A 21,442-nucleotide genomic window follows, 5' to 3' on the forward strand; every position below is an offset into this window, starting at 1 on the left:
TCACAAAATAGCCCCAGGGAAAAGCTAGTGTTTGTTGAAAGGCCTCAACTCTACCCAGAATCTAGCCTCATTACTGCATCCCCCTTTTTGTGATTCTCAATGCAGATCACCCTCCCATTAAATTAACCTGGGAGGGGGATCTAAAAATCTTGGGTAAAGCAGAGCATTTTTCTGCCTGTTCGAACAAACTGAATTAAGAAACCAATCACGCCAAAGGACCTGAAGCAGACCAGAGACTCCAACAAGAGGCTGGTTACAGACACAAGGGAGATACAGGATTTTTCCCACCCCTCCCAAAACAAAAATAAAAAAAAAATCATAGAACTTTTTTTTCTTCTTCTTCTTCTTTTTCTTTTTCTTTTTTCTTTTTTTGGTACCTTATAAATAAATTTTTTTTTCTTTTCTAAAACTTTTATTAATCTTTAATTTTTGCCTTTTTTGAAAAAAAATTGTTTTCCAGTAACATTTTTTTTCCTCTTATAATTTTTATTTTAGGGATACGTGAGTGTGCGTTTTTCTTTCTTTTTTGGTCTTCCTTCTCTTTTTTTTCTTTTTTAATTATCTTTTTTTTTGTTTAGCTCTACTGAACTTCTGATCTTTTCTTCTCCCTTTCTTATCCTTTTCACCTTTTCCTTTCTTTTGTTCTTCTTTATGTGACTTAACTCTTGTACTGCACATCCTCTGATAAACCCGTAGTTAACTAGTAGACCCTATCCCCCATTGTGTACACACTTAATCCACAAATTTATTACTCAATTACCTCTGAGACTTAAATTCCTTAATAGCAGTACTACGTCTTTATACCGATATAGTATTTTAAGCATTTTTAAAAGTTTTTCACATTTCCTCTTTGTCCCTCCCCTTCTCTCGATATATTCACATTCCTCTCTAAATAGATTGTTTTTGGCACTCCATAATATTATTAATTTTTACTTTTCTATTTTTTCTGGTCTCTTTTCATTTCCCTTTCCCTTTCTTCTTTTTCTCTCTCTCTCTAATTGCATCCTACCCAACCTATTTCCTGCATTGAGATTAGACATAGTTAACTCTCCCTGTGCCTCCCCACACCAATCTATTCTTATTTTTTACCGACATCTCTCCCTAACCCTAATAATTTCTGGTTTTTCAAATTCTTCTCGGCGGTTTGAAGCCCATTAACACATAGTTGTTTGATGTTCAATAGATGTATCTGTTGAACTAGATTGTATCTGTAGACTATTGATTGTACAAATTCAGACTTTGGTTGATGGTTACCCTAAGATAGTGTTCCAGCACAAAACTGGTGCTAGTTTTCATTTCAATGGGCTGAGTAAGCCGGAAAAAGACAAGAAAAATGGCAAATCCGGGTATCTCAATTCCCAATCTTGATAATCAGGGGACAGAACAGATAATGAATAATCCAGAGGAGAGTTCCCAAATGGCTCTACAAACACTGCTGGCAAACATGATAAATGAAAAGTTTGAAAACATACAAAGGACTCTGTATGAGCATGATAGGGGAGAGAGGAGGCAATCCAAAATTTTATACAGGAATATCATAAGCATGAGGAAGCTACTCAAAAACTGATACAGAATTTGCATGTGCAGCTTGAAAATACTCAAAGAGAAAGGCAGGAATAGCATGAGCAGGCTGAGAACACTCAAAGAGAACTGCAGGAACCCCATGAACGGGAGGAAACAAATCAAAGAGTAATACAGGAATTGAGAGTGCAGGAAGAGAATACACAAAGATCACTAAAGGCATTCATGGAATCCATTAACAAAGAGCTGAAAGAAGTCAGGGAGACCACAAAGGGAATGCTGAATGGACCACAACAGAAGGAATGGGAGTCCAAGGAAACCATAACCACTGAGAATAAACACTGAATACCAAATTAAGGAAGAAAAGAAATTCATACAAGATCTAAAACAAAGCTTCAACAAAGAATTTGAAGCCATCTAAGCTGACCAATTAGAAGGAAAAGAGATAAAAAACAAAGTAGAGAGTCTTGACAGCAGGTTAGACCATGTAGAAGATCGAATCTCAGGGATTGAAGACAGCCTAGATATTATAGAGAAAGAACATACATCCATCCAAGACAAGTCCAAGAAATATGATAGATCTATCCAACACTTGTAAGATACCATCAGAAGGACGAATCTAAGGATAATGGGTGTAGAGGAGCACCTAGAAACGGAAGTTAATGGTCTAGGAAATTTGTTTAACAGTACCCTAGCAGAGAACTTCCCAAACATACAAAAAGATAGGCCTATTCAGATACAAGAAGCTTTTAGAACCCCAAATAGACCAGACCAGTATAGGACATCCCTCCGTCACATAATAATCCACACAGGATCAACTCAGACCAAGTAAAAGATCCTTAAAGCTGTCAAGGAGAAAAGGTTAATCACCTATTAAGGGAAACGAATTAGAATCACCTCAGATTTCTCAGCAGAGACAATCAAAAGAAGAGCCTGGAACGATGTATGCCATGCCCTAAAAACAAACAACTATCAACCAAGAATACTGTACCCAGCTAAACTCTCCTTCATAACTGAAGACCAAATAAAAACCTTCCATAGCAAAGAAAAATTGAAACAATACATCTCCACCAAACCAGCCCTACAAAAGACTATTAAAGATGTCTTACAAATAGAAAACCAACAAGACCACAATAAAGACCAAGAAACTGCACCCAAACTGAGAATCCAAGAACCATAGGAAGAACCCAGTTTTCGCAGCCCCCAAGAAGGTGGATAACATGGCAGGAACTCCCAAATAACTCTCAGTCCTTTCTCTGAACGTTAACGGGCTGAACTCTCCAATTAAGTGACACAGAGTGTCTAGTTGGATTAAAAAACAAGACCCTTCTATCTTCTGCATGCAGGAGTCACATCTTGCCCATAAAAACAAACACATTTTCAATGTTAAAGGCTGGAATAAAATCTACCAAGCAAACGGCCCCCATAAACAGGCGGGAATTGCAATCCTAATATCAGATAAAATAGACTTCAAATTAAAATTCGTGAGAAGAGATAAAGAAGGTCTCTACATACTAATTAAGGGATCTCTCCTTCAGGAGGATATTACAATTCTAAATATCTATTCGCCAAACAATGGATCACCCAAATTTATCAAAGAAACACTACTTTCCCCAAATCCCATATAGATCCAAAGACATTAATTTTTGGGGATTTTAACACACCACTCTCCCCACTAGATAGATCAACTCGGCAAAAACTCAACAGAGAAACCGCAGATCTAAACAGCTGCATAGATCAAGTAGACTTAACAGACATCTACCGAACATTTCACCCAGCAACATCAGAATACACGTTTTTCTCAGCAGCACATGGAACATTTTCTAAAATAGACCACATTTTAGGCCACTAAGCAAACTTGTCTAAATTCAGAAACATTGAACCTTGCATTCTCTCTGACCACAAGGGAATAAAATTAGAACTCAAACCAAAAGGCACCAAAGAAAATCCGGGATCACAGTGAGGCTGACGGACACACTGCTGAATCATGAGTCAGTCATGGAAGAGATTAGAAAGGAAATTCAAATGTTCATGCTATTCAACAAAAATGAGCACACAAATTACCAGCTCCTCTGGGACACAGCAAAGGCAGTACTCAGAGGCAAGTTTATAGCTCTGAGCTCCTACATCATCAAATTGGAGAGATCTGAAACTAACAATTTAATGACACATCTAAACCTCTTTGTAAAAGATAAACCCCAATCCACTAGAGGGAAATAATTAAAATTAAATCAGAATTAAATGAATTAAAATCCAAAAAAACTATAGAAAGAAACAACAAAACAAAGAGTTGGTTCTTTGAAAAACTTAACAAAATTGACAGACCCATAGCAAATCTTATCAGAAAAAGAAGAGAACACACCCAAATAAATAAACTCAGAGATGAGAATGGAAACATCACCACGGAAACAACCAAGATTCAAAATGTTATAAGGGAATACTTCTCAAAACTTTATGCTAATAAGTTTGAGAACTGGACAGAAGTGGACCTTTTCCTAGCAAATATTGACATGCCAAAACTAAACCAAGATGAGTTAAACCAGCTTAACAGGCCCATATGAAGCATTGAAATAGAAAGAGCAATAAGAAACCTCCCAGCTAAGAAAAGTCCAGGACCAGATGGTTTTACAGTGGAATTTTACAAAGCCTTCAAAGCAGAGCCCACAACAATACTCCTCCAACTATTCAATGAAATTGAAAGAGAAAGCTCACTCCCGAACACATTCTATGAAGCCATCATAATCCTCATCCCAAAACTAGGCAGGGACTCATCAAAGAAAGAGAATTATAGACCCATTTCTTTGATGAACATTGATGCAAAACTTCTCACCAAAATTTTGGCCAATCGACTTCAAAAATTCATCAAAAAAATCACACACCACGATCAAACAGGATTCATTTCAAGGATGCAAAGCTGGTTCAATATACACAAATCAATTAATATTATTCATCACATCAACAAGAGCAAGAATAAGAATCACATGGTTATCTCAATAGACGCAGAAAAAAAGCATTAGACAAGATCCAACAACACTTTATGATGAAGGTTTTGGAAAAAATTAGGAATCCATGGAACTTTCCTCAATACAATAAAGGCTGTATATGACAAACCTAAAGCCAGCATTATACTCAATGGTGAAAAACTAAAGCCATTTCCTCTTAACTCAGGAACAAGACAAGGTTGCCCACTCTCTCCACTTCTCTTCAATCTAGTATTATAATGCCTAGCAACAGCAATAAGACAAGATGCAGACATAAAGGGGATCCAAATAGGGAAAGAAGAAATGAAACTCTCCCTCTTTGCAGACGACATGATCAAGTATTTAAAGAATCCCATAGACTCCACTCCAAAATTACTTAAGCTGATTCAAAACTTTGGCAAAATAGCAGGTTATAAAATTAAACCCCAACAATCAATGGCTTTTCTGTATGCCAATAATGAGAAAAGTGTGGCTGAAAGTAGGAAAGCAACTCCATTTGTAATAGCCCCACAACAAATAAAATACCTAGGAATTAACTTAACCAAAGAAGTGAAGGACCTCTATGATAAAAACTTTAAAATCTTGAAAAAGGAAATCAACACAGAACTTAAAAAATGGCAATACCTCCCATGCTCCTGGATTGGAAAGATTAACATAGTTAAAATGACAATACTTCCCAAGGCTATCTACAAATTCAACGCGATACCTATCAAAATTCCAATCTCATTCTTCAAGGAAATAGAAGAGGCAATCCAAAAATTTATATGGAACAATAAAAGACCCCGAATAGCAAAAACGCTCCTCAACGGAAAAAACACTGCTGGAGGAATATCAATACCAAACTTCAAACTCTACTATAAAGCCATAGTAATCAAAACAGCTTGGTATTGGCATAAGAACAGATCTCAGGACCAATGGAATAGAATTGAAAACCCAGAAATGAACCTACAGACCTATAGCCATCTAGTCTTCGATAAGGGAGCTAATACAATAGAATGGAACAAAGATAGCGTCTTCAGTAAAAGCTGCTGGCAAAATTGGTTACCTACTTGTAGAAAACTAAAGCTAGATCCTTATATATCACCCTGCACCAGAATCAACTCCAAATGGATCAAAGACCTCGAAGTCAAAGCAGACACTCTGAAAACATTACAGGATGGAATAGGAGAAACCCTAGGTCTCCTTGGCTCAGGCCGAAATTTTCTGAATAGAGACCCGGAAACACAACAAATCAAAGAAAGGTTGGACAAATGGGATTGCATAAAGTTGCAGAGCTTCTGCAGGGCAAATGACATAGCTAGCAAGATCAATAGAAAGCCCACGGATTGGGAGAAGATTTTTACCAGCCATACAACGGACATGGGTCTCATATCTAAATATACTTGGAACTCCAAAAATTAAATCCCCCAACAACAAATCCTCAAAGAAACAACTGCCCAATAAATAAGTGGGTGAAAGACTTAAAGAGAAACTTCTCTGAAGAAGAAAGAAGGATGGCCAATAGACACATGAAGAAATGCTCAACATCCCTAGCCTTAAAACAAATGCAAATCAAAACAACATTGAGATACCACCACACTCCAGTTAGAATGGCAAAAATCAAGAACTCTAACAACAGCAGATGCTGGAGGGGATGTGGACAGAAGGGAACCTTACTTCATTGTTGGTGGGAATGTAAACTTGTTCAACCACTTTGGAAAGCAGTATGGAGGTTCCTCAAAAGACTTCACATAGAGCTCCCCTATGACCCAGCAATCCCACTTTTGGGCATTTACCCAAATGTTTACAAACAAGACCACACTAAAGCTACCAGTACAACTATGTTTATTGCAGCATTATTTACCATAGCTAAGATATGGAACCCACCCAGATGCCCCTCAGTAGATGAATGGATCAAGAAAATGTGGTATATATACACAATGGAATTCTATGCCTCCATCAGTAAAAATGACATTGCCCCATTTGTTAGGAAATGGAAAAACTTGGAAAAAATTATATTAAGTGAAGCAAGCAAGGCCCAAAGAAACACAGGTCCCATGGTTTCCCTTATTTGCAATATCTAGTATATGTATGAGTCAAGCGGAAAAGGTCAGAAAACGTGATCGTAGGAAAACGAACCCTTAGATATGTATTTTAATGTTTTTTTCTTTCATGCATGTGTTTCTTATGCAGTTATAAGATTTTATCTTTGTTGCTTTGTATGTCCCTCCCCCACAGTATAACTCCTGCTTTCACTATATTTGATGTCAGTATAACTTGTGGAGGAGATGGGAAAAAACAAGTCGTTTAAGGATACAGGTGGACCTGTTGCAACCATGAGAAGTACAAGTTGTCATGTTCAAAACGAGCTTTACAACGTCAGTGCGGGGGTGGTGGGGGGGAGAAGGATTGGGATTGGGGGGTGAGGGTGAAGGCTGGGAAGGGATGTGAGGGGTAAATTAAGGAGGAGAGTGCAATTCTTGGTAAGAAATATACGCATTATACTGCCCATGTAATTGTAACCCCTCTGTACAGTATGTTCACAAATAAAATAAAATAAAATTTTTAAAAAAAGAATATGGGGACCCTAGAACAGTCTTAAGGCCCCCAAGGAAGGAGGGCTCTGCACCTTCCCCAAGGAAGAGAAAACCCTCCAACGAGAAATTCACAGCACCCATCTTTCCCAAGAAGCTCTGCTCTGAATCCTAGCAATATTGAAAGTGCCTCATTCTGTCTACAACAACAGGTGAAAATTTTTTTCCTTTTAATTCTGAGAGCAGTCAAATGTGTTTATGTAACCCAGGTTACTCCGGTCGGCATCCCAGCATGGCTGAAAGCCCCTGATACTGTCCATTCACAGTACCCAGTCCAATTTTTTTGTTCCCAGTTCTGGGAGAGCTGACAAGTGTTAGTGTGTTCAGGATACAAACGAAAGTTTGAGTAAAGCAGAGAAAGTCAGATAAGGTGATGTTAATGAAATGAACCCTAAGGTATGTATTCAAAAGATTTTTATTTGCTTTCAAGTGATTGTTTATGACACAATCATAAGACCATTTCTTTTTTACTTTGTAAGTACCTCCCCCATTGTATAACCACTGCTTTCACTGTATTTCACGTCGGTATAATTTGTGGAGGGGAAGGGGAAAAACAATCGTTTAAATAGGGATACAAGGGGACCTATAGCAAAAATGCGATGTACAAGTCGTTGTCCAAAACGAACTTTACAACTTTGGTATGTGAGTGGTGGGGGGTATGGGAGCAGGGAGGACTGGGGGAGGACAGGAGGAGGATGGGAAAAGATGGGAAGAGGAAACAAAAGAGGACGTTACAATACTTTATAAAAAATACACTCATTATTTTGCCCATGTAATTGTAACCCCTCTCTACACTGTTTTCACAAAAAAATAAATGAACAAATATATAAATTTAAAAACAAGAAAAGATGGACCACTCAGAACTTGGGGACTTTGAAACAGTTTGATGGCCCCCATGCAATGAGGGTTTACTCTCTCCCAAAGGAGGGACACATCTCCATAGAGAAATTGACAGCACCAATCTTCCCCAGAAGCTCTGGTCTGCAGCCTAGCAAGACAGAAAGTGTCTCATCCTGTCTATAATCACAGGTTGTGTTTTTTTACTTACCACTGGGAGGGCTGAAAATTTTTTGAGATCTCAAGATGTAAACGACAAGATAGAGCACTCAGACCTATGGTGAGGTAAACAAAATTGTATGGTGCCCAAGTTCTGAAGGCTCTACAATTCCTCAAAGGAGATAAAAGCCACTAAAGAGAAATAGACAGCATGGTTCTATCACAGGTAAAAGCGGTCTGCATCATACCAGGGCTTGAAGCCCCTTACACTGTCCACAGTAACAAGTCCGAATTTTTCCCTGGCAATTCCGGGTGGGCTGACCAGTGTTAGGATGCTCAGGATGAAAACGACAAGAAAGAGCACTGAGAATGTGGGGAACTTAAAAAAAAATTGTTTTATGTCACCAAGGTTGGGAATGCTCTATACCTTCGAAAAAGAAAAGACCAGCCCCCGAAGAGAAATAGACAACATCGTTCGGTTTCTAGCAGCCCCTGTGTGCATTAAGGCATGGTTCAAAGCCCCTCTTGGTGTCACCATCTGCAGGTCAATCTTTTTTCCTTGCAATTTTGGGAGAGCTGTAGAGGGTTTGGGAGCACAGGTTGCAAACAACGAGAGAGAGTTCTCAGAAATTGGGGAAAATAAGGAAAATTGTTTAAAGGTATCCCAGTTCTGAGTGCTCTCAACTTTTCCCAAAAGCGAGACAAGCCACTTAGGAGAAATAGACAGCATTGTTTTGTCCCAGGAAACTGTGCTCTGAAACTTAGCAGGGCTTAATGACCCTTGCACTATCCACAATACACAGTGCAAACTTTGTTCTTCCAATTCTGGGAGAAGTGGCCAGTGTTAGGGATCCCAGGTACAAACGATAAGGTAGAGTACTCAGAATATGGGGAACCTAGAACAGTCTTAAGGCCCCCAAGGAAGGAGGGCTCTACACCTTCCCCAAGGAAAAGACACCCCTCCAAAGAGAAATTCACAGCACCCATCTTTCCCAAGAAGCTCTGCTGTGCATCCTAGCAATATTGAAAGTACCTCATTCTTTCTACAATAACAGGTGAAATGTTTTGCCTTTTAATTCTGAGAGAGGTCAAAAGTGTTTAGGAACTCAGAATGCAACGAACATGATATAGCACTCAGAACCTCGGTGATTTAAAACATTATTGTTTTATGGTGACCAGGTTCTATATGCTCTATACATTCCCCAAAGTAAAGACAGGGCACTAAGGAGAGTTAGACAGCATCGGTCAATCCCAGGCATCTTCGGTCTGCATCCTAGCAGGGCTTCAACCTCATCATACTGTCCCCATTAACCAGTCCCAATTTTTTCCTTGGAATTCTGGGACTGCTGAGCTGTGTTCGGGAGCTCAAGATGAAAATGACAAGATATAGCCCTGAGAACTTGGGTACCTTGAAACAGAACTGTTTTTTGGCCCCCTCAGTTGTGAGTACTCTCTACCTTCCATAATGATGAAACAAGCCAGCAAAGAGAAATAGACAGCATATTTCGGTCTCCATTAGCTCCTATGTGCATCCTGGCATGGTTCACAGCCCCTCTCGGTATCACCAGCCATAGGTCAAAAGTTTTCTTTGAAATATTGGGAGAGCTGAGGAGGTTTTGGGAGCACAGGTTGCAAATAACAATCGTTTTAAGGTCCCCAAGTTGTGAGTGCTCTACACCTTCCACAAAGGAGAGAAGAGTCGCTAAATAGAAATAGACTGCATTTTTCTCTCCCAGGCAACTCTGGTCTGCATACATCAGGGCTTAATGCCCCTCACTGTGTCAACAGAGCCCAATAAAATTAGTTTCATCCAATTTTGTGAGAGCTGTCCTTTGTTAGCGAGCTCAGGATGCAAAGGACAAGATAAAGCATTCAGAAATTGGTGAGCTTAAAACAGTTTTAAGGTCCCAAAGTTAGGAGGATCTACTCCTTCCCCAATGGAGAGACAAGCCTCCAAAGATATATGGACAGCACCGACCTTTCAAACTATGCCATAATCTACATCCTAGCAAGACTGAAAGTTCCATATGCTGACAACAATATCAGGTCCAATTATATTCCTTACAGTTCTGGGAGACCTGAAAAGTGTTTGGAAGCACAGGATGCAAACGACAAGATAGAGCAACACAGAAATTCGTCGCCTTAAAACAAAATTGTTTTACAGGGCTCAAATTCTCAATGATCTACACCTTCCCCAAAGGAGAGACAAGCCTCTAAATAGAAATAGACCATATCTTTCTAACCCAGGTTACTCCAGTCTGCATCATAGCATGGCTGAAAGCGCCTTATACTGTCCATGCAAATTAACCAGTCCAATTTTTTTCTTCCAATTCAGGGAGAGTTGACCAGTGTTAGCGGGTTCAGCATGCAAAGGAAAGTTTGAGTAAAGCAGAGAAAGTCAGATAAGGTGATGTTAATGAAATGAACCCTAAGATATGTATTCAAATGATTCTTATTTGCTTTCAAGCGATTGTTTATGACACATTTATAAGATCATTTCTTTTTTACTTTGTAAGGCCCTCCTCCATTTTATAACCACTGCTTTCACTATATTTCATGTCGGTATAATTTGTGGAGGGGAAGGGGAAAAACAATCGTTTAAATAGGGATACAGTTGCACCCATTGCAAAAATGCGATGTATTACAAAGTGGTTGAACAAGTTTACATTCCCACCAACAATGAAGTAAGGTTCCTTTCTGTCCACATCCCCTCCAGCATCTGTTATTGTTAGAGTTCTTGATTTTTGCCGTTCTAACTGGAGTGAGGTGATATAGCAATGTTGTTTTGATTTGCATTTCTTTTATGGCTAGGGATGTTGAACATTTCTTCATGTGTCTATTGGCCATCCTTCTTTCTTCTTCAGAGAAGTTTCTCTTTAAGTCTTTCGCCCACTTACTTATTGGGCAGTTGTTTCTTTGAGGATTTGTTGTTGGGGGGTTTAGTTTTTTGAGTTCCAAGTATATTTTAGATATGAGACCCTTTTCCGTTGTATGGCTAGTGAAGATCTTCTCCCAATCCGTGGGCTTTCTATTGATCTTGCTAGCTATGTCATTTGCCCTGCAGAAGCTCTGCAACTTTATGCAATCCCATTTGTCCAACCTTTCTTTGATTTGTTGTGTTTCCGGGTCTCTATTCAGAAAATTTCATCCTGAGCCAAGGAGACCTAGGGTTTCTCCTATTCCATCCTGTAATGTTTTCAGAGTGTCTGCTTTGAGTTCAAGGTCTTTGATCTATTTGGAGTTGATTCTGGTGCAGGGTGATATATAAGGATCTAGCTTAAGTTTTCTACATGTGGTTAACCAATTTTGCCAGCACCATTTACTGAAGAGGTTGTCTTTCTTCCATTCTATTGTTTTAGCTCCCTTATCGAAGATTAGATGGCTATAGGTCTGTACGTTCATTTCTGGGTTTTCAATTCTATTCCATTGGTCCTGAGGTCTGTTCTTATGCCAATACCAAGCTGTTTTGATTACTATGGCTTTATAGTAGAGTTTGAAGTTTGGTATTGATATTCCTCCAGCAGTGTTCTTTCCGTTGAGGAGCGTTTTTGTTATTCGGGGTCTTTTATAGTTCCATATGAATTTTTGGATTGCCTCTTCTATTTCCTTGAAGAATGAGGTTGGAATTTGGATAGGTATTGCCCTAACCCTAACCTTAAACCTCACACTAACCCTCACCCTCACCCTCACACTAACCCTATCCCACAGCCTAACCCTCATTATAAACCTAACCCTAACCCTAACCATAACCGTAACCCTAACCCTAACCCTCACCCCAACCGTAAACCTAAACCTCACCCTAACCTTCACCCTAACCCAAACCTTCACCCTCACCCTCACCCTCAACCTAACCCTAAAACTATCCCTAATCCTAAACCTAACCCAAACCCTCACCCTCACCCTCATCCTAACCCTAACCGTAACTTTAACCCTAAACCTCACGCTTACACACACCCTAACCCTAACCCTAACCCTCACACTATCACTAACCCTCACCCTAAACCTAACGCTCAACCTCACCCTAACCCTAATCATAACACTAACCGTAAACCTAACCCTCACCCTCACCCTAACCCAATAGACACATGAAGAAATGTTCAACATCCCTAGCCATAAAAGAAATGCAAATCAAAACAACATTGAGATATCACCTCACTCCAGTTAGAACGGCAAAAATCAAGAACTCTAACAACAACAGATGCTGGAGGGAATGTGGACAGAAAGGAACCTTACTTCATTGTTGGTGGGAATGTAAACTTGTTCAACCACTTTGGAAAGCAGTATGGAGGTTCCTCAAAAGACTTCACATAGAGCTCCCCTATGACCCAGCAATCCCACTTTTGGGCATTTACCCAAATGTTTACAAACAAGACCACACTAAAGCTACCAGCACAACTATGTTTATTGCAGCATTATTTACCATAGCTAAGATATGGAACCAACCCAGATGCCCCTCAGTAGATGAATGGATCAAGAAAATGTGGTATATATACACAATGGAATTCTATGCCTCCATCAGAAAGAATGACATTGCCCCATTTGTTAGGAAATGGAAAAACTTGGAAAAAATTATATTAAGTGAAGTAAGCCAGGCCCAAAGAAACGTAGGTCCCATGGTTTCCCTTATTTGTAATATCTAGTATATGTATGAGTCAAGCGGAAAACGTCAGATAATGTGATGTCAGGAAAATGAACCCTTAGATGTGTATTTTAATGTTTTTTTCTTTCATGCATGTGTTTCTAACACATTTATAAGATTATCTCTTTGTTGCTTTTTATGTCCCTCCCCCACAGTATAACCCCTGCTTTCACTATATTTGATGTCAGTATAACTTGTGGAGGAGATGGGGAAAAACCAGTTGTTTAAGGATACAGGTGGACCTGTTGCAACAATGAGAAGTACAAGTTGTCATGTCCAAAACGAGCTTTACAACGTTGGTGCGGGGGGGGGGGGAGGCGGGAAGGAGAAGGATTGGGATTAGGGGGGGAGGGGGGAGGCTGGGAAGGGATGTGAAGGGTAAACAAAGGAGGAGGCTGCAATGCTTGGTAAGAAATGTACGCATTATCCTGCCCATGTAACTGTAACTCCTCTGTACAGTATGTTCACAAATAAAATTAAATTAAATTAAAAAAAAAAAGAAATTCCATAAAAAAATAAAAAAAAATTAAAAAAAATGTGATGTACAAGTCGTTATGTCCAAAACGAACTTTACAACTTTGGTTTGTGAGTTGTGGTTGGTATGGGAGCGGGGAGGATTGTGGGGGTAGGCAGGAGGAGGATGGGAAAAGATGGGAAGGGGAAACAAAGGAGGACATTACAATTCTTTATAAAAAATGTACTCATTATAATGCACATGTAATTGTAACCCCTCTGTATATTCTTTTCACACAAAAAATAAATGAACAAATAAAGAAATAAATAAATTTAAAAACAAGAAAAGATGGAGCACTCAGAATTTGGGAACCTTGAAACAGTTTTAAGGCCCCCAAGCCATGAGGGTTTACTCCTTCCCCAAAGGAGGGACACGCCTCCATTAAGAAATTGACATCACCAATCATCCCAAGAAGCTCTGGTCTGCATCCTAGCAAGACAGAAAGTGTCTCATCCTGTCTACAATCACAGGTTCGGTTTTTTCCCTTACCACTGGGAGGGCTGAAAAAATTTTGAGATCTCACGATATAAACGACAAAATAGAGCACTCAGACTTCGGGTGAGGTAAACAATATTCTATGGTGCCCAAGTTCTGAAGGCTCTAAAATTCCTCAAAGGAGATACAAGCCACTAATGAGAAATAGACAGCATGGTTCTATCACAGGCAACAGCGGTCTGCGTCCTAGCAGGGCTTGAAGCCCCTTACACTGTCCACATTAACAAGTCCAAATTTTTTCCTTGCAATTCAGGGTTGGCTGACCAGTGTTAGGATGCTCAGGATGTAAACGACAAGATAGAGCACTGATAATGTGTGGAACTGAAAACAAAATTGTTTTATGGCGCCAAGGTTCTTAATGCTCTATACCTTCGAAAAAGAAAAGACCAGCCCCCGAGGAGAAATAGACAACATCGTTCGGTGTCTAGAAGCTCCTGTGTGCATCCTGGCATGGTTCAAAGCCCCTCTTGGTGTCACCATCCGCAGGTCAATCTTTTTTCCTTGCAATTTTGGTAGAGCTGTGGAGGGTTTGGGAGCACAGGATGCAAACAACAAGAGAGATTTCTCAGAATTTGGGGACCATAAAGAAAATTGTTTTAAGGTCTCCAAGTTCTGAGTGCTCTCAACTTTTCCCAAAAGCGAGACAAGCCATTTAGGAGAAATAAAAATCATTGTTCTGACGACAAAACTAACAGGACTTAAGAAACAAAGAACTCCCGCTCATCTGGTTGAACCACTACTAAATATCCCCATGCTGCTGATCACAAATATGGTATATAACATGTGAACACTGTTATATATTACAGACTGTGGTAGACTATTTGCTCCAGGGAAGTTAGAATGAACTTGTGATTTTGAAATTATGTAATCATTTAATCATTTAATCAAAATAAAAAAAAAAGAACCTCGTGGAAGGGAGGGAGGGAGGGGATGGTATGGGGAAAACAATGGAGGGGGTAACAATGTTCAAGAGGAAGTGTACTCATAACCTCACTCATGTAACTGTAACCCTCTGTATAGTAGCTTTACAATAAAAAAAATAATAAAAACATTATACAATCCCCCCCCAAAAAAATCATTGTTCTGTCCCAGGCAACTGTGCTCTGAATCTTATCAGGGCTTAATGACCCTTGCACTATCCACAGTATACAGTCCAAACTTTGTTCTTCCAACTCTGGGAGAAGTGACCAGTGTTCGGGAGCCCAGGTACAAACGATAAGATAGAGTACTCAGAATATGGGGACCCTAGAACAGTCTTTTTTTCACCTTTGTAAATGGTTTTATTGTAAAATACTGTACAGAGGGGTTACAGTAATATGAGTAAGGTAATGAATACGTTTTCTATTGAGCATTGTTACCTCATCCTTTGTTTTTCTTCCCACCCACTCATCTTTTTATCACATTGTGAAAATAAATTTTGAAGAAGAGAGGAGCCAGTATTCTTTCCTAGTGAATAATTATAATATCTTCCAAATGGTGACAACACAGGAAATTTAATATAGAGTATTGATCTTTCTAGTTAAAATGGGCAAGTTTTGTTGTTTTGAAGTCAAAGGCTTACTTGTTTTCTAGTTGGTGGCAGCACATTTTCAGTAATAAAAAATATCAATCTGAAGAATCAGAACGTTTGAAATAGGTCAAATTCAATGACTAGGATGCCAAATGTGTCTGGATAAAATCAGTGCTCTTCAGAAAAGTTCAAAATCACCACCTATGCCTCTTTCATTATGACAGAGATAATGCTATTCAGATGAGCTATGCCGTGAGTTAGTTAGTTGCACAGAATTGGAGACCATATGCAAGAAATACTTTGTAAGAGAGTAATTGCTTGGTGCCTGTAACATTGTTGCAGAGTGTAAATCAGTCAGATTACATTGGTGACTTTTCTGTAGTGACAAGGAAACATCGTTAAAACAACAAAGACAAAAAAAAGCAAAAGACACATATTATGCATAAACCTACCTATACATAAAATATATTTAGAAAGACTAATGTTTATCTTATTTGTACCATACATTTCCTTTAAATTGCAAAGGAAGCAAGATCTATTATCACAAAGAATTGTTTATTCTTTGGGGAACTGACATATTGATCTGATCAATCTTTGCATTGCTATGGTGCTAAGCGGACTGTTTTCTGTCCCAGGGACACCAATGGCAAACAACTTTAACTTTTTTTTAAAATTTTTTTTTTATTTGTGAACATACTGTACAGAGGGTTTACAATTACATGGGCAGGATAATGCGTACATTTCTTGCCAAGCATTGCAGCCTCCTCCTTTGTTTACCCTTCACATCCCTTCCCAGCCTCCCCCCTACCCCCCCAATCCCAATCCTTCTCTTTCCCCCCACCACCCCCGCACTGACGTTGTAAAGCTCGTTTTGAACATGACAACTTGTACTTCTCATTGTTGCAACAGGTCCACCTGTATCCTTAAAGGACTTGTTTTCCCCATCTCCTCCACAAGTTATACTGACATCAAATATAGTGAAAGCAGGGATTATACTGTGGGGGAGGGACATACAAAGCAACAAAGAAATAATCTTATAAATGCATTAGAAACACATGCATGAAAGAAAAAACATTAAAATATATATCTAAGTGTTCATTTTCCAAACATCACTTTATCTGACGTTTTCCGCTTGACTCATACATATACTAGATATTGCAAATAAGGGAAACCATAGGACCTATGTTTCTTTGGGCCTGGCTTACTTCACTTAATATAATTTTTTCCAAGTTTTTCCATTTCCTAACAAATGGGGCAATGTCATTTTTTCTGATGGAGGCATAGAATTCCATTGTGTATATATACCACATTTTCTTGATCCATTCATCTACTGAGGGGCATCTGGGTGGGTTCCATATCTTAGCTATGGTAAATAATGCTGCAATAAACATAGTTGTCCTGGTACCTTTAGTGTGGTCTTGTTTGTAAACATTTGGGTAAATGCCCAAAAGTGGGATTGCTGGGTCATAGGGGAGCTCTATGGGAAGTCTTTTGAGGAACCTCCATACTGCTTTCCAAAGTGGTTGAACAAGTTTACATTCCCAAAAACAATGAAGTAAGGTTCCCTTCTGTCCACATCCCTACCAGCATCTGTTGTTGTTAGAGTTCTTGATTTTTTCCATTCTAACTGGAATGAGGTGGTATCTCAATGTTGTTTTGACTTGCATTTCTTTTATGGCTAGGGATGTTGAGCATTTCTTCATGTGTCTATTGGCCATCCTTCTTTCTTCTTCAGAGAAGTTTCTCTTTAAGTCTTTTACACACTTATTTATTGGGCAGTTGTTTCTTTGAGGATTTGTTGTTGGGGGATTTAATTTTTTGAGTTCCAAGTATATTTTAGATATGAGACCCTTGTCCGTTGTATGGCTAGTAAAGATCTTCTCCCAATCCGTGGGCTTTCTATTGATCTTGCTAGCTATGTCCTTTGCCATGCAGAAGCTCTGCAACTTTATGCAATCCCATTTGTCCAACCTTTCTTTGATTTGTTGTGTTTCCGGGTCTCTATTCAGAAAATTTCGGCCTGAGCCAAGGAGACCTAGGGTTTCTCCTATTCCATCCTGTAATGTTTTCAGAGTGTCTGCTTTGACTTCGAGGTCTTTGATCCATTTGGAGTTGATTCTGGTGCAGGGTGATATATAAGGATCTAGCTTTAGTTTTCTACAAGTAGTTAAGCAATATTGCCAGCACCGTTTACTGAAGAGGCTGTCTTTGTTCCGTTCTATTGTTTTAGCTCCCTTATCGAAGATTAGATGGCTATAGGTCTGTAGGTTCATTTCTGGGTTCTCAATTCTATTCCATTGGTCCTGAGATCTGTTCTTATGCCAATACCAAGCTGTTTTGATTACTATGGCTTTATAGTAGAGTTTGAAATTTGGTATTGATATTCCTCCAGCAGTGTTCTTTCCGTTGAGGAGCGTTTTTGTTATTTGGGGTCTTTTATAGTTCCATATGAATTTTTGGATTGCCTCTTCTATTTCCTTGAAGAATGAGGTTGGAATTTTGATAGGTATCGCGTTGGATTTGTAGATAGCCTTGGGAAGTATTGCCATTTTCACGATGTTAATCTTTCCAATCCAGGAGCATGGGAGGTTTTGCCATTTTTAAAGTTCTGTGTTGATTTCCTTTTTCAAGATTTTAAAGTTTTCATCATAGAGTTCCTTCACTTCTTTGGTTAAGTTAATTCCTAGGTATTTTATTTTTTCTGGGGCTATTACAAATGGAGTTGCTTTCCTAATTTCAGCCACACTTTTCTCACTGTTGGCATACAGAAAAGCCATTGATTTTGGGGGGTTAATTTTATACCCTGCTACTTTGCCAAAGTTTTGAATCAGCTTGAGTAATTTGGGAGTGGAGTCTATGGGATTCTTTAAATACAAGATCATGTGGTCTGCAAAGAAGGAGAGTTTTATTTCTTCTTACCCTATTTGGATCCACTGTATGTCTGCATCTTGTCTTATTGCTGTAGCTAGGCATTTTCATACTAGATTGAAGACAAGTGGAGAGAGTGGACTTCCTTGTCTTGTTCCTGAGTTAAGAGGAAAAGGCTTTAGTTTTTCACCATTAGGTATAATGCTGGCTGTAGGTTTGTCATATACAGCCTTTATAATGTTCCATGGATTCCTAATTTTTCCAAAACCTTCATCATAATGGGATTTTGGATCTTGTCGAATGCTTTTTCTGCATCTATTCAGATAACCATGTGGTTCTTATTCTTGCTCCTCTTGATGGGATGAATAATATTAATTGATTTGCGTATATTGAACCAGTTTGCATCCCTGAAATGAATCCTGTTTGATCGTGGTATATGATTTTTTGGATGAATTGTTGAAGTCGATTGGCCAAAATTTTGGTGAGAAGTTTTGCATCAATGTTCATCAAAGAAATGGGTCTCTAGTTCTCTTTCTTTGATGAGTCCCTGCCTGGTTTTGGGATAAGGGTTATGATGGCTTCATAGAATGTGTTCCGTAGTGAACTTTCTCTTTCAATTTCATTGGAGAGTTGGGGGAGTATGGATGTGAGCTCTGCTTTGAAGGCCTTGTAGAATTCCGCTGTAAAACCATCTGGTCCTGGACTCTTCTTAGCTGGAAGGTCTCTTTTGCTGTTTCTATTTCAATGCTTGATATGGGCCTGTTAAGCTGGTTTAACTTATCTTGGTTTAGTTTTGGCATGTCAATATTTGCTAGGAAAAGGTCCATTTCTGTCAAGTTCTCCAACTTATTAGCATAAAGTTTTGAGAAGTATTCCCTTATAATGTTTTGAATCTTGGTTGTTTCCGTGGTGATGTTTCCATTCTCATCTATGAGTTTATTTATTGGGTGTGTTCTCTTCTTTTTCTGATAAGAATTGCTTAGGGTCTGTCAATTTTGTTAATTTTTTTGAAGAACCAACTCTTTGTTGATTCTTTCTATAGTTTTTTTGGATTCAATTCTGATTTAATTTTAATTATTTCTTTCAGTCTACTGGATTGGGGTTCATCTTGCTGCTCTTTTTCAAGGAGGTTTAGATGTGTCATTAAATTGTTGGTTTCAGATCTCTCCAATTTGTTGATGTAGGACCTCAGAGCTATAAACTTGCCTCTGAGTACTGCTTTTGTTGTGTCCCAGAGGAGCTGGTAATTTGTGTATTCATTTTTGTTGAATAGCATGAACATTTGAATTTCCTTTCTAATCTCTTCCATGACCCACTCGTGATTCCGCAGTGTGTTGTTCAGCCTCCATGTGATACCGTATTTCTTTGGTGGCTTTTGGTGTTGAGTTCTAATTTTATTCCCTTGTGGTCAGAAAGAATACAAGGTATAACTTCAATGTTTCTGAATTTAGACAAGTTTGCTTTGTGGCCTAAAATGTGGTCTATTTTAGAAAATGTTCCATGTGCTGCTGAGAAAAACGTGTATTCTGATGCTGCTGGGTGAAATGTTCGGTAGATATCTGTTAAATCTAGTTGATCTATGCAGCTGTTTAGATCTGCGGTTTCTCTGTTGAGTTTTTGCGGAATTGATCTATCTAGTGGGGAGAGTGGTGTGTTAAAATCCCCAACAATTAATGTCTTTGGATTTATATGGGATTTGAGGAAAGTAGTGTTTCTTTGATAAATTTGGGTGTTCCATTGTTTGGCGAATAGACATTTAGAATTGTAATATCCTCCTGAAAGAGAGATCCCCTAATTAAAATGTAGCGACCTTCTTTATCTCTTCTCACGAATTTTAATTTAAAGTCTATTTTATGTGATATTAGGATTGCAACTCCCGCCTGTTTATGGGGGCCGTTTGCTTGGTAGATTTTGTTCCAACCTTTAACATTGAAAATGTGTTTGTTTTGACGGGCAAGATGTGACTCCTGCAGGCAGCAGATAGAAGGGTCTTGTTTTTTAATCAAACTAGACACTCTATGTCGCTTAATTGGAGAGTTCAGTCCGTTAACGTTAAGAGAAAGGACTGAGAGGTATTTGGGAGTTCCTGCCATGTTATCCACCTTCTTGAGGGCTGCGAAAACTGGGTTCTTCCTATGCTTCTTGGATTCTCAGTTTGGATGCAGTTTCTTGGCCTTTATTGTGGTCTTGTTGGTTTTCTATGTGTAAGACATCTTTAGGAATCGTTTGTAGGGCTGGTTTGGTGGAGATGTATTATTTCAATTTTTCTTTGCTATGTAAGGTTTTTATTTGGCCTTCAGTTATGAAGGAGAGTTTAGCTGGGTACAGTATTCTTGGTTGATAGTTGTTTGTTTTTAGGGCATGGCATACATCTTTCCAGGCTCTTCTTGCTTTGATTGTCTCTGCTGAGAAATCTGAGGTGATTCTAATTCGTTTCCCTTTATAGGTGATTAATCTTTTCTCCTTGACAGCTTTAAGGATCTTTTACTTGGTCTGAGTTGATCCTGTGTGGATTATAATGGGACACTGGGATGTCCTATTCTGGTCTGGTCTGTTTGGAGTTCTAAAAGCTTCTTCTATCTGAATAGGCCTATCTTTTTGTATATTTGGGAAGATCTCTGCTAGGATCCTGTTAAACAAATTTCCTAGGCCATTAACTTCTGTTTCTAAGTGCTCCTCTACACCCATTGTCCTTAGACTAGGCCTTCTGATGGTGTCTTCCAAGTGGTGTATAGATCTATCATATTTCTTGGACTTGTCTTGGATGATTTTATGTTCTTTCTCTATAATATCAAGGCTGTCTTCAATCCCTGAGATTCGATCTTCTGCATGGTCGAACCTGCTGTCAAACTTTCTACTTTGTTTTTTATCTCTTTTCCTTCTAATTGGTCAGCTTTGATGGCTTCAAATTCTTTGTTGAAGCTTTGTTTTAGATCTTGTATGAACTTCTTTACTTCCTTAATTTGATGTTCACTGTTTCTTCTCAGATCACTTAGTTGATTTGTCATGGTGTCCTTGGACTCCCATTCCTTCTGTTGGGTTCCATTAAGCATTTCTTTGTGGTCTTTCTGACTTCCTTCAGCTCTTTGTTAATGGATTCCATGAATGTCTTTAGTGATCTCTGTGTATTCTCTTCCTGCTCTCTCAACTCCTGTATTACTCTTTGATTAGTTTCCTCCCATTCGTAGGATTCCTGTAGTTCTCTTTGAGTGTTTTCAGGCTGTTCACGCCATTCTTGCCTTTCTCTTTGAGTATTCTCAAGCTGCTCCGCAAATCCTGTATCAGTTTTTGAGTAGCTTCCTCACACTTATGATATTCCTGTATAAACTTTTGGATTGCCTCCTC

Source organism: Dipodomys spectabilis, unplaced genomic scaffold (assembly GCF_019054845.1).
Source record: "Dipodomys spectabilis isolate Male_0828 unplaced genomic scaffold, ASM1905484v1 ptg000186l, whole genome shotgun sequence".
In the NCBI taxonomy this organism is placed as follows: Eukaryota; Metazoa; Chordata; class Mammalia; order Rodentia; family Heteromyidae; genus Dipodomys; species Dipodomys spectabilis.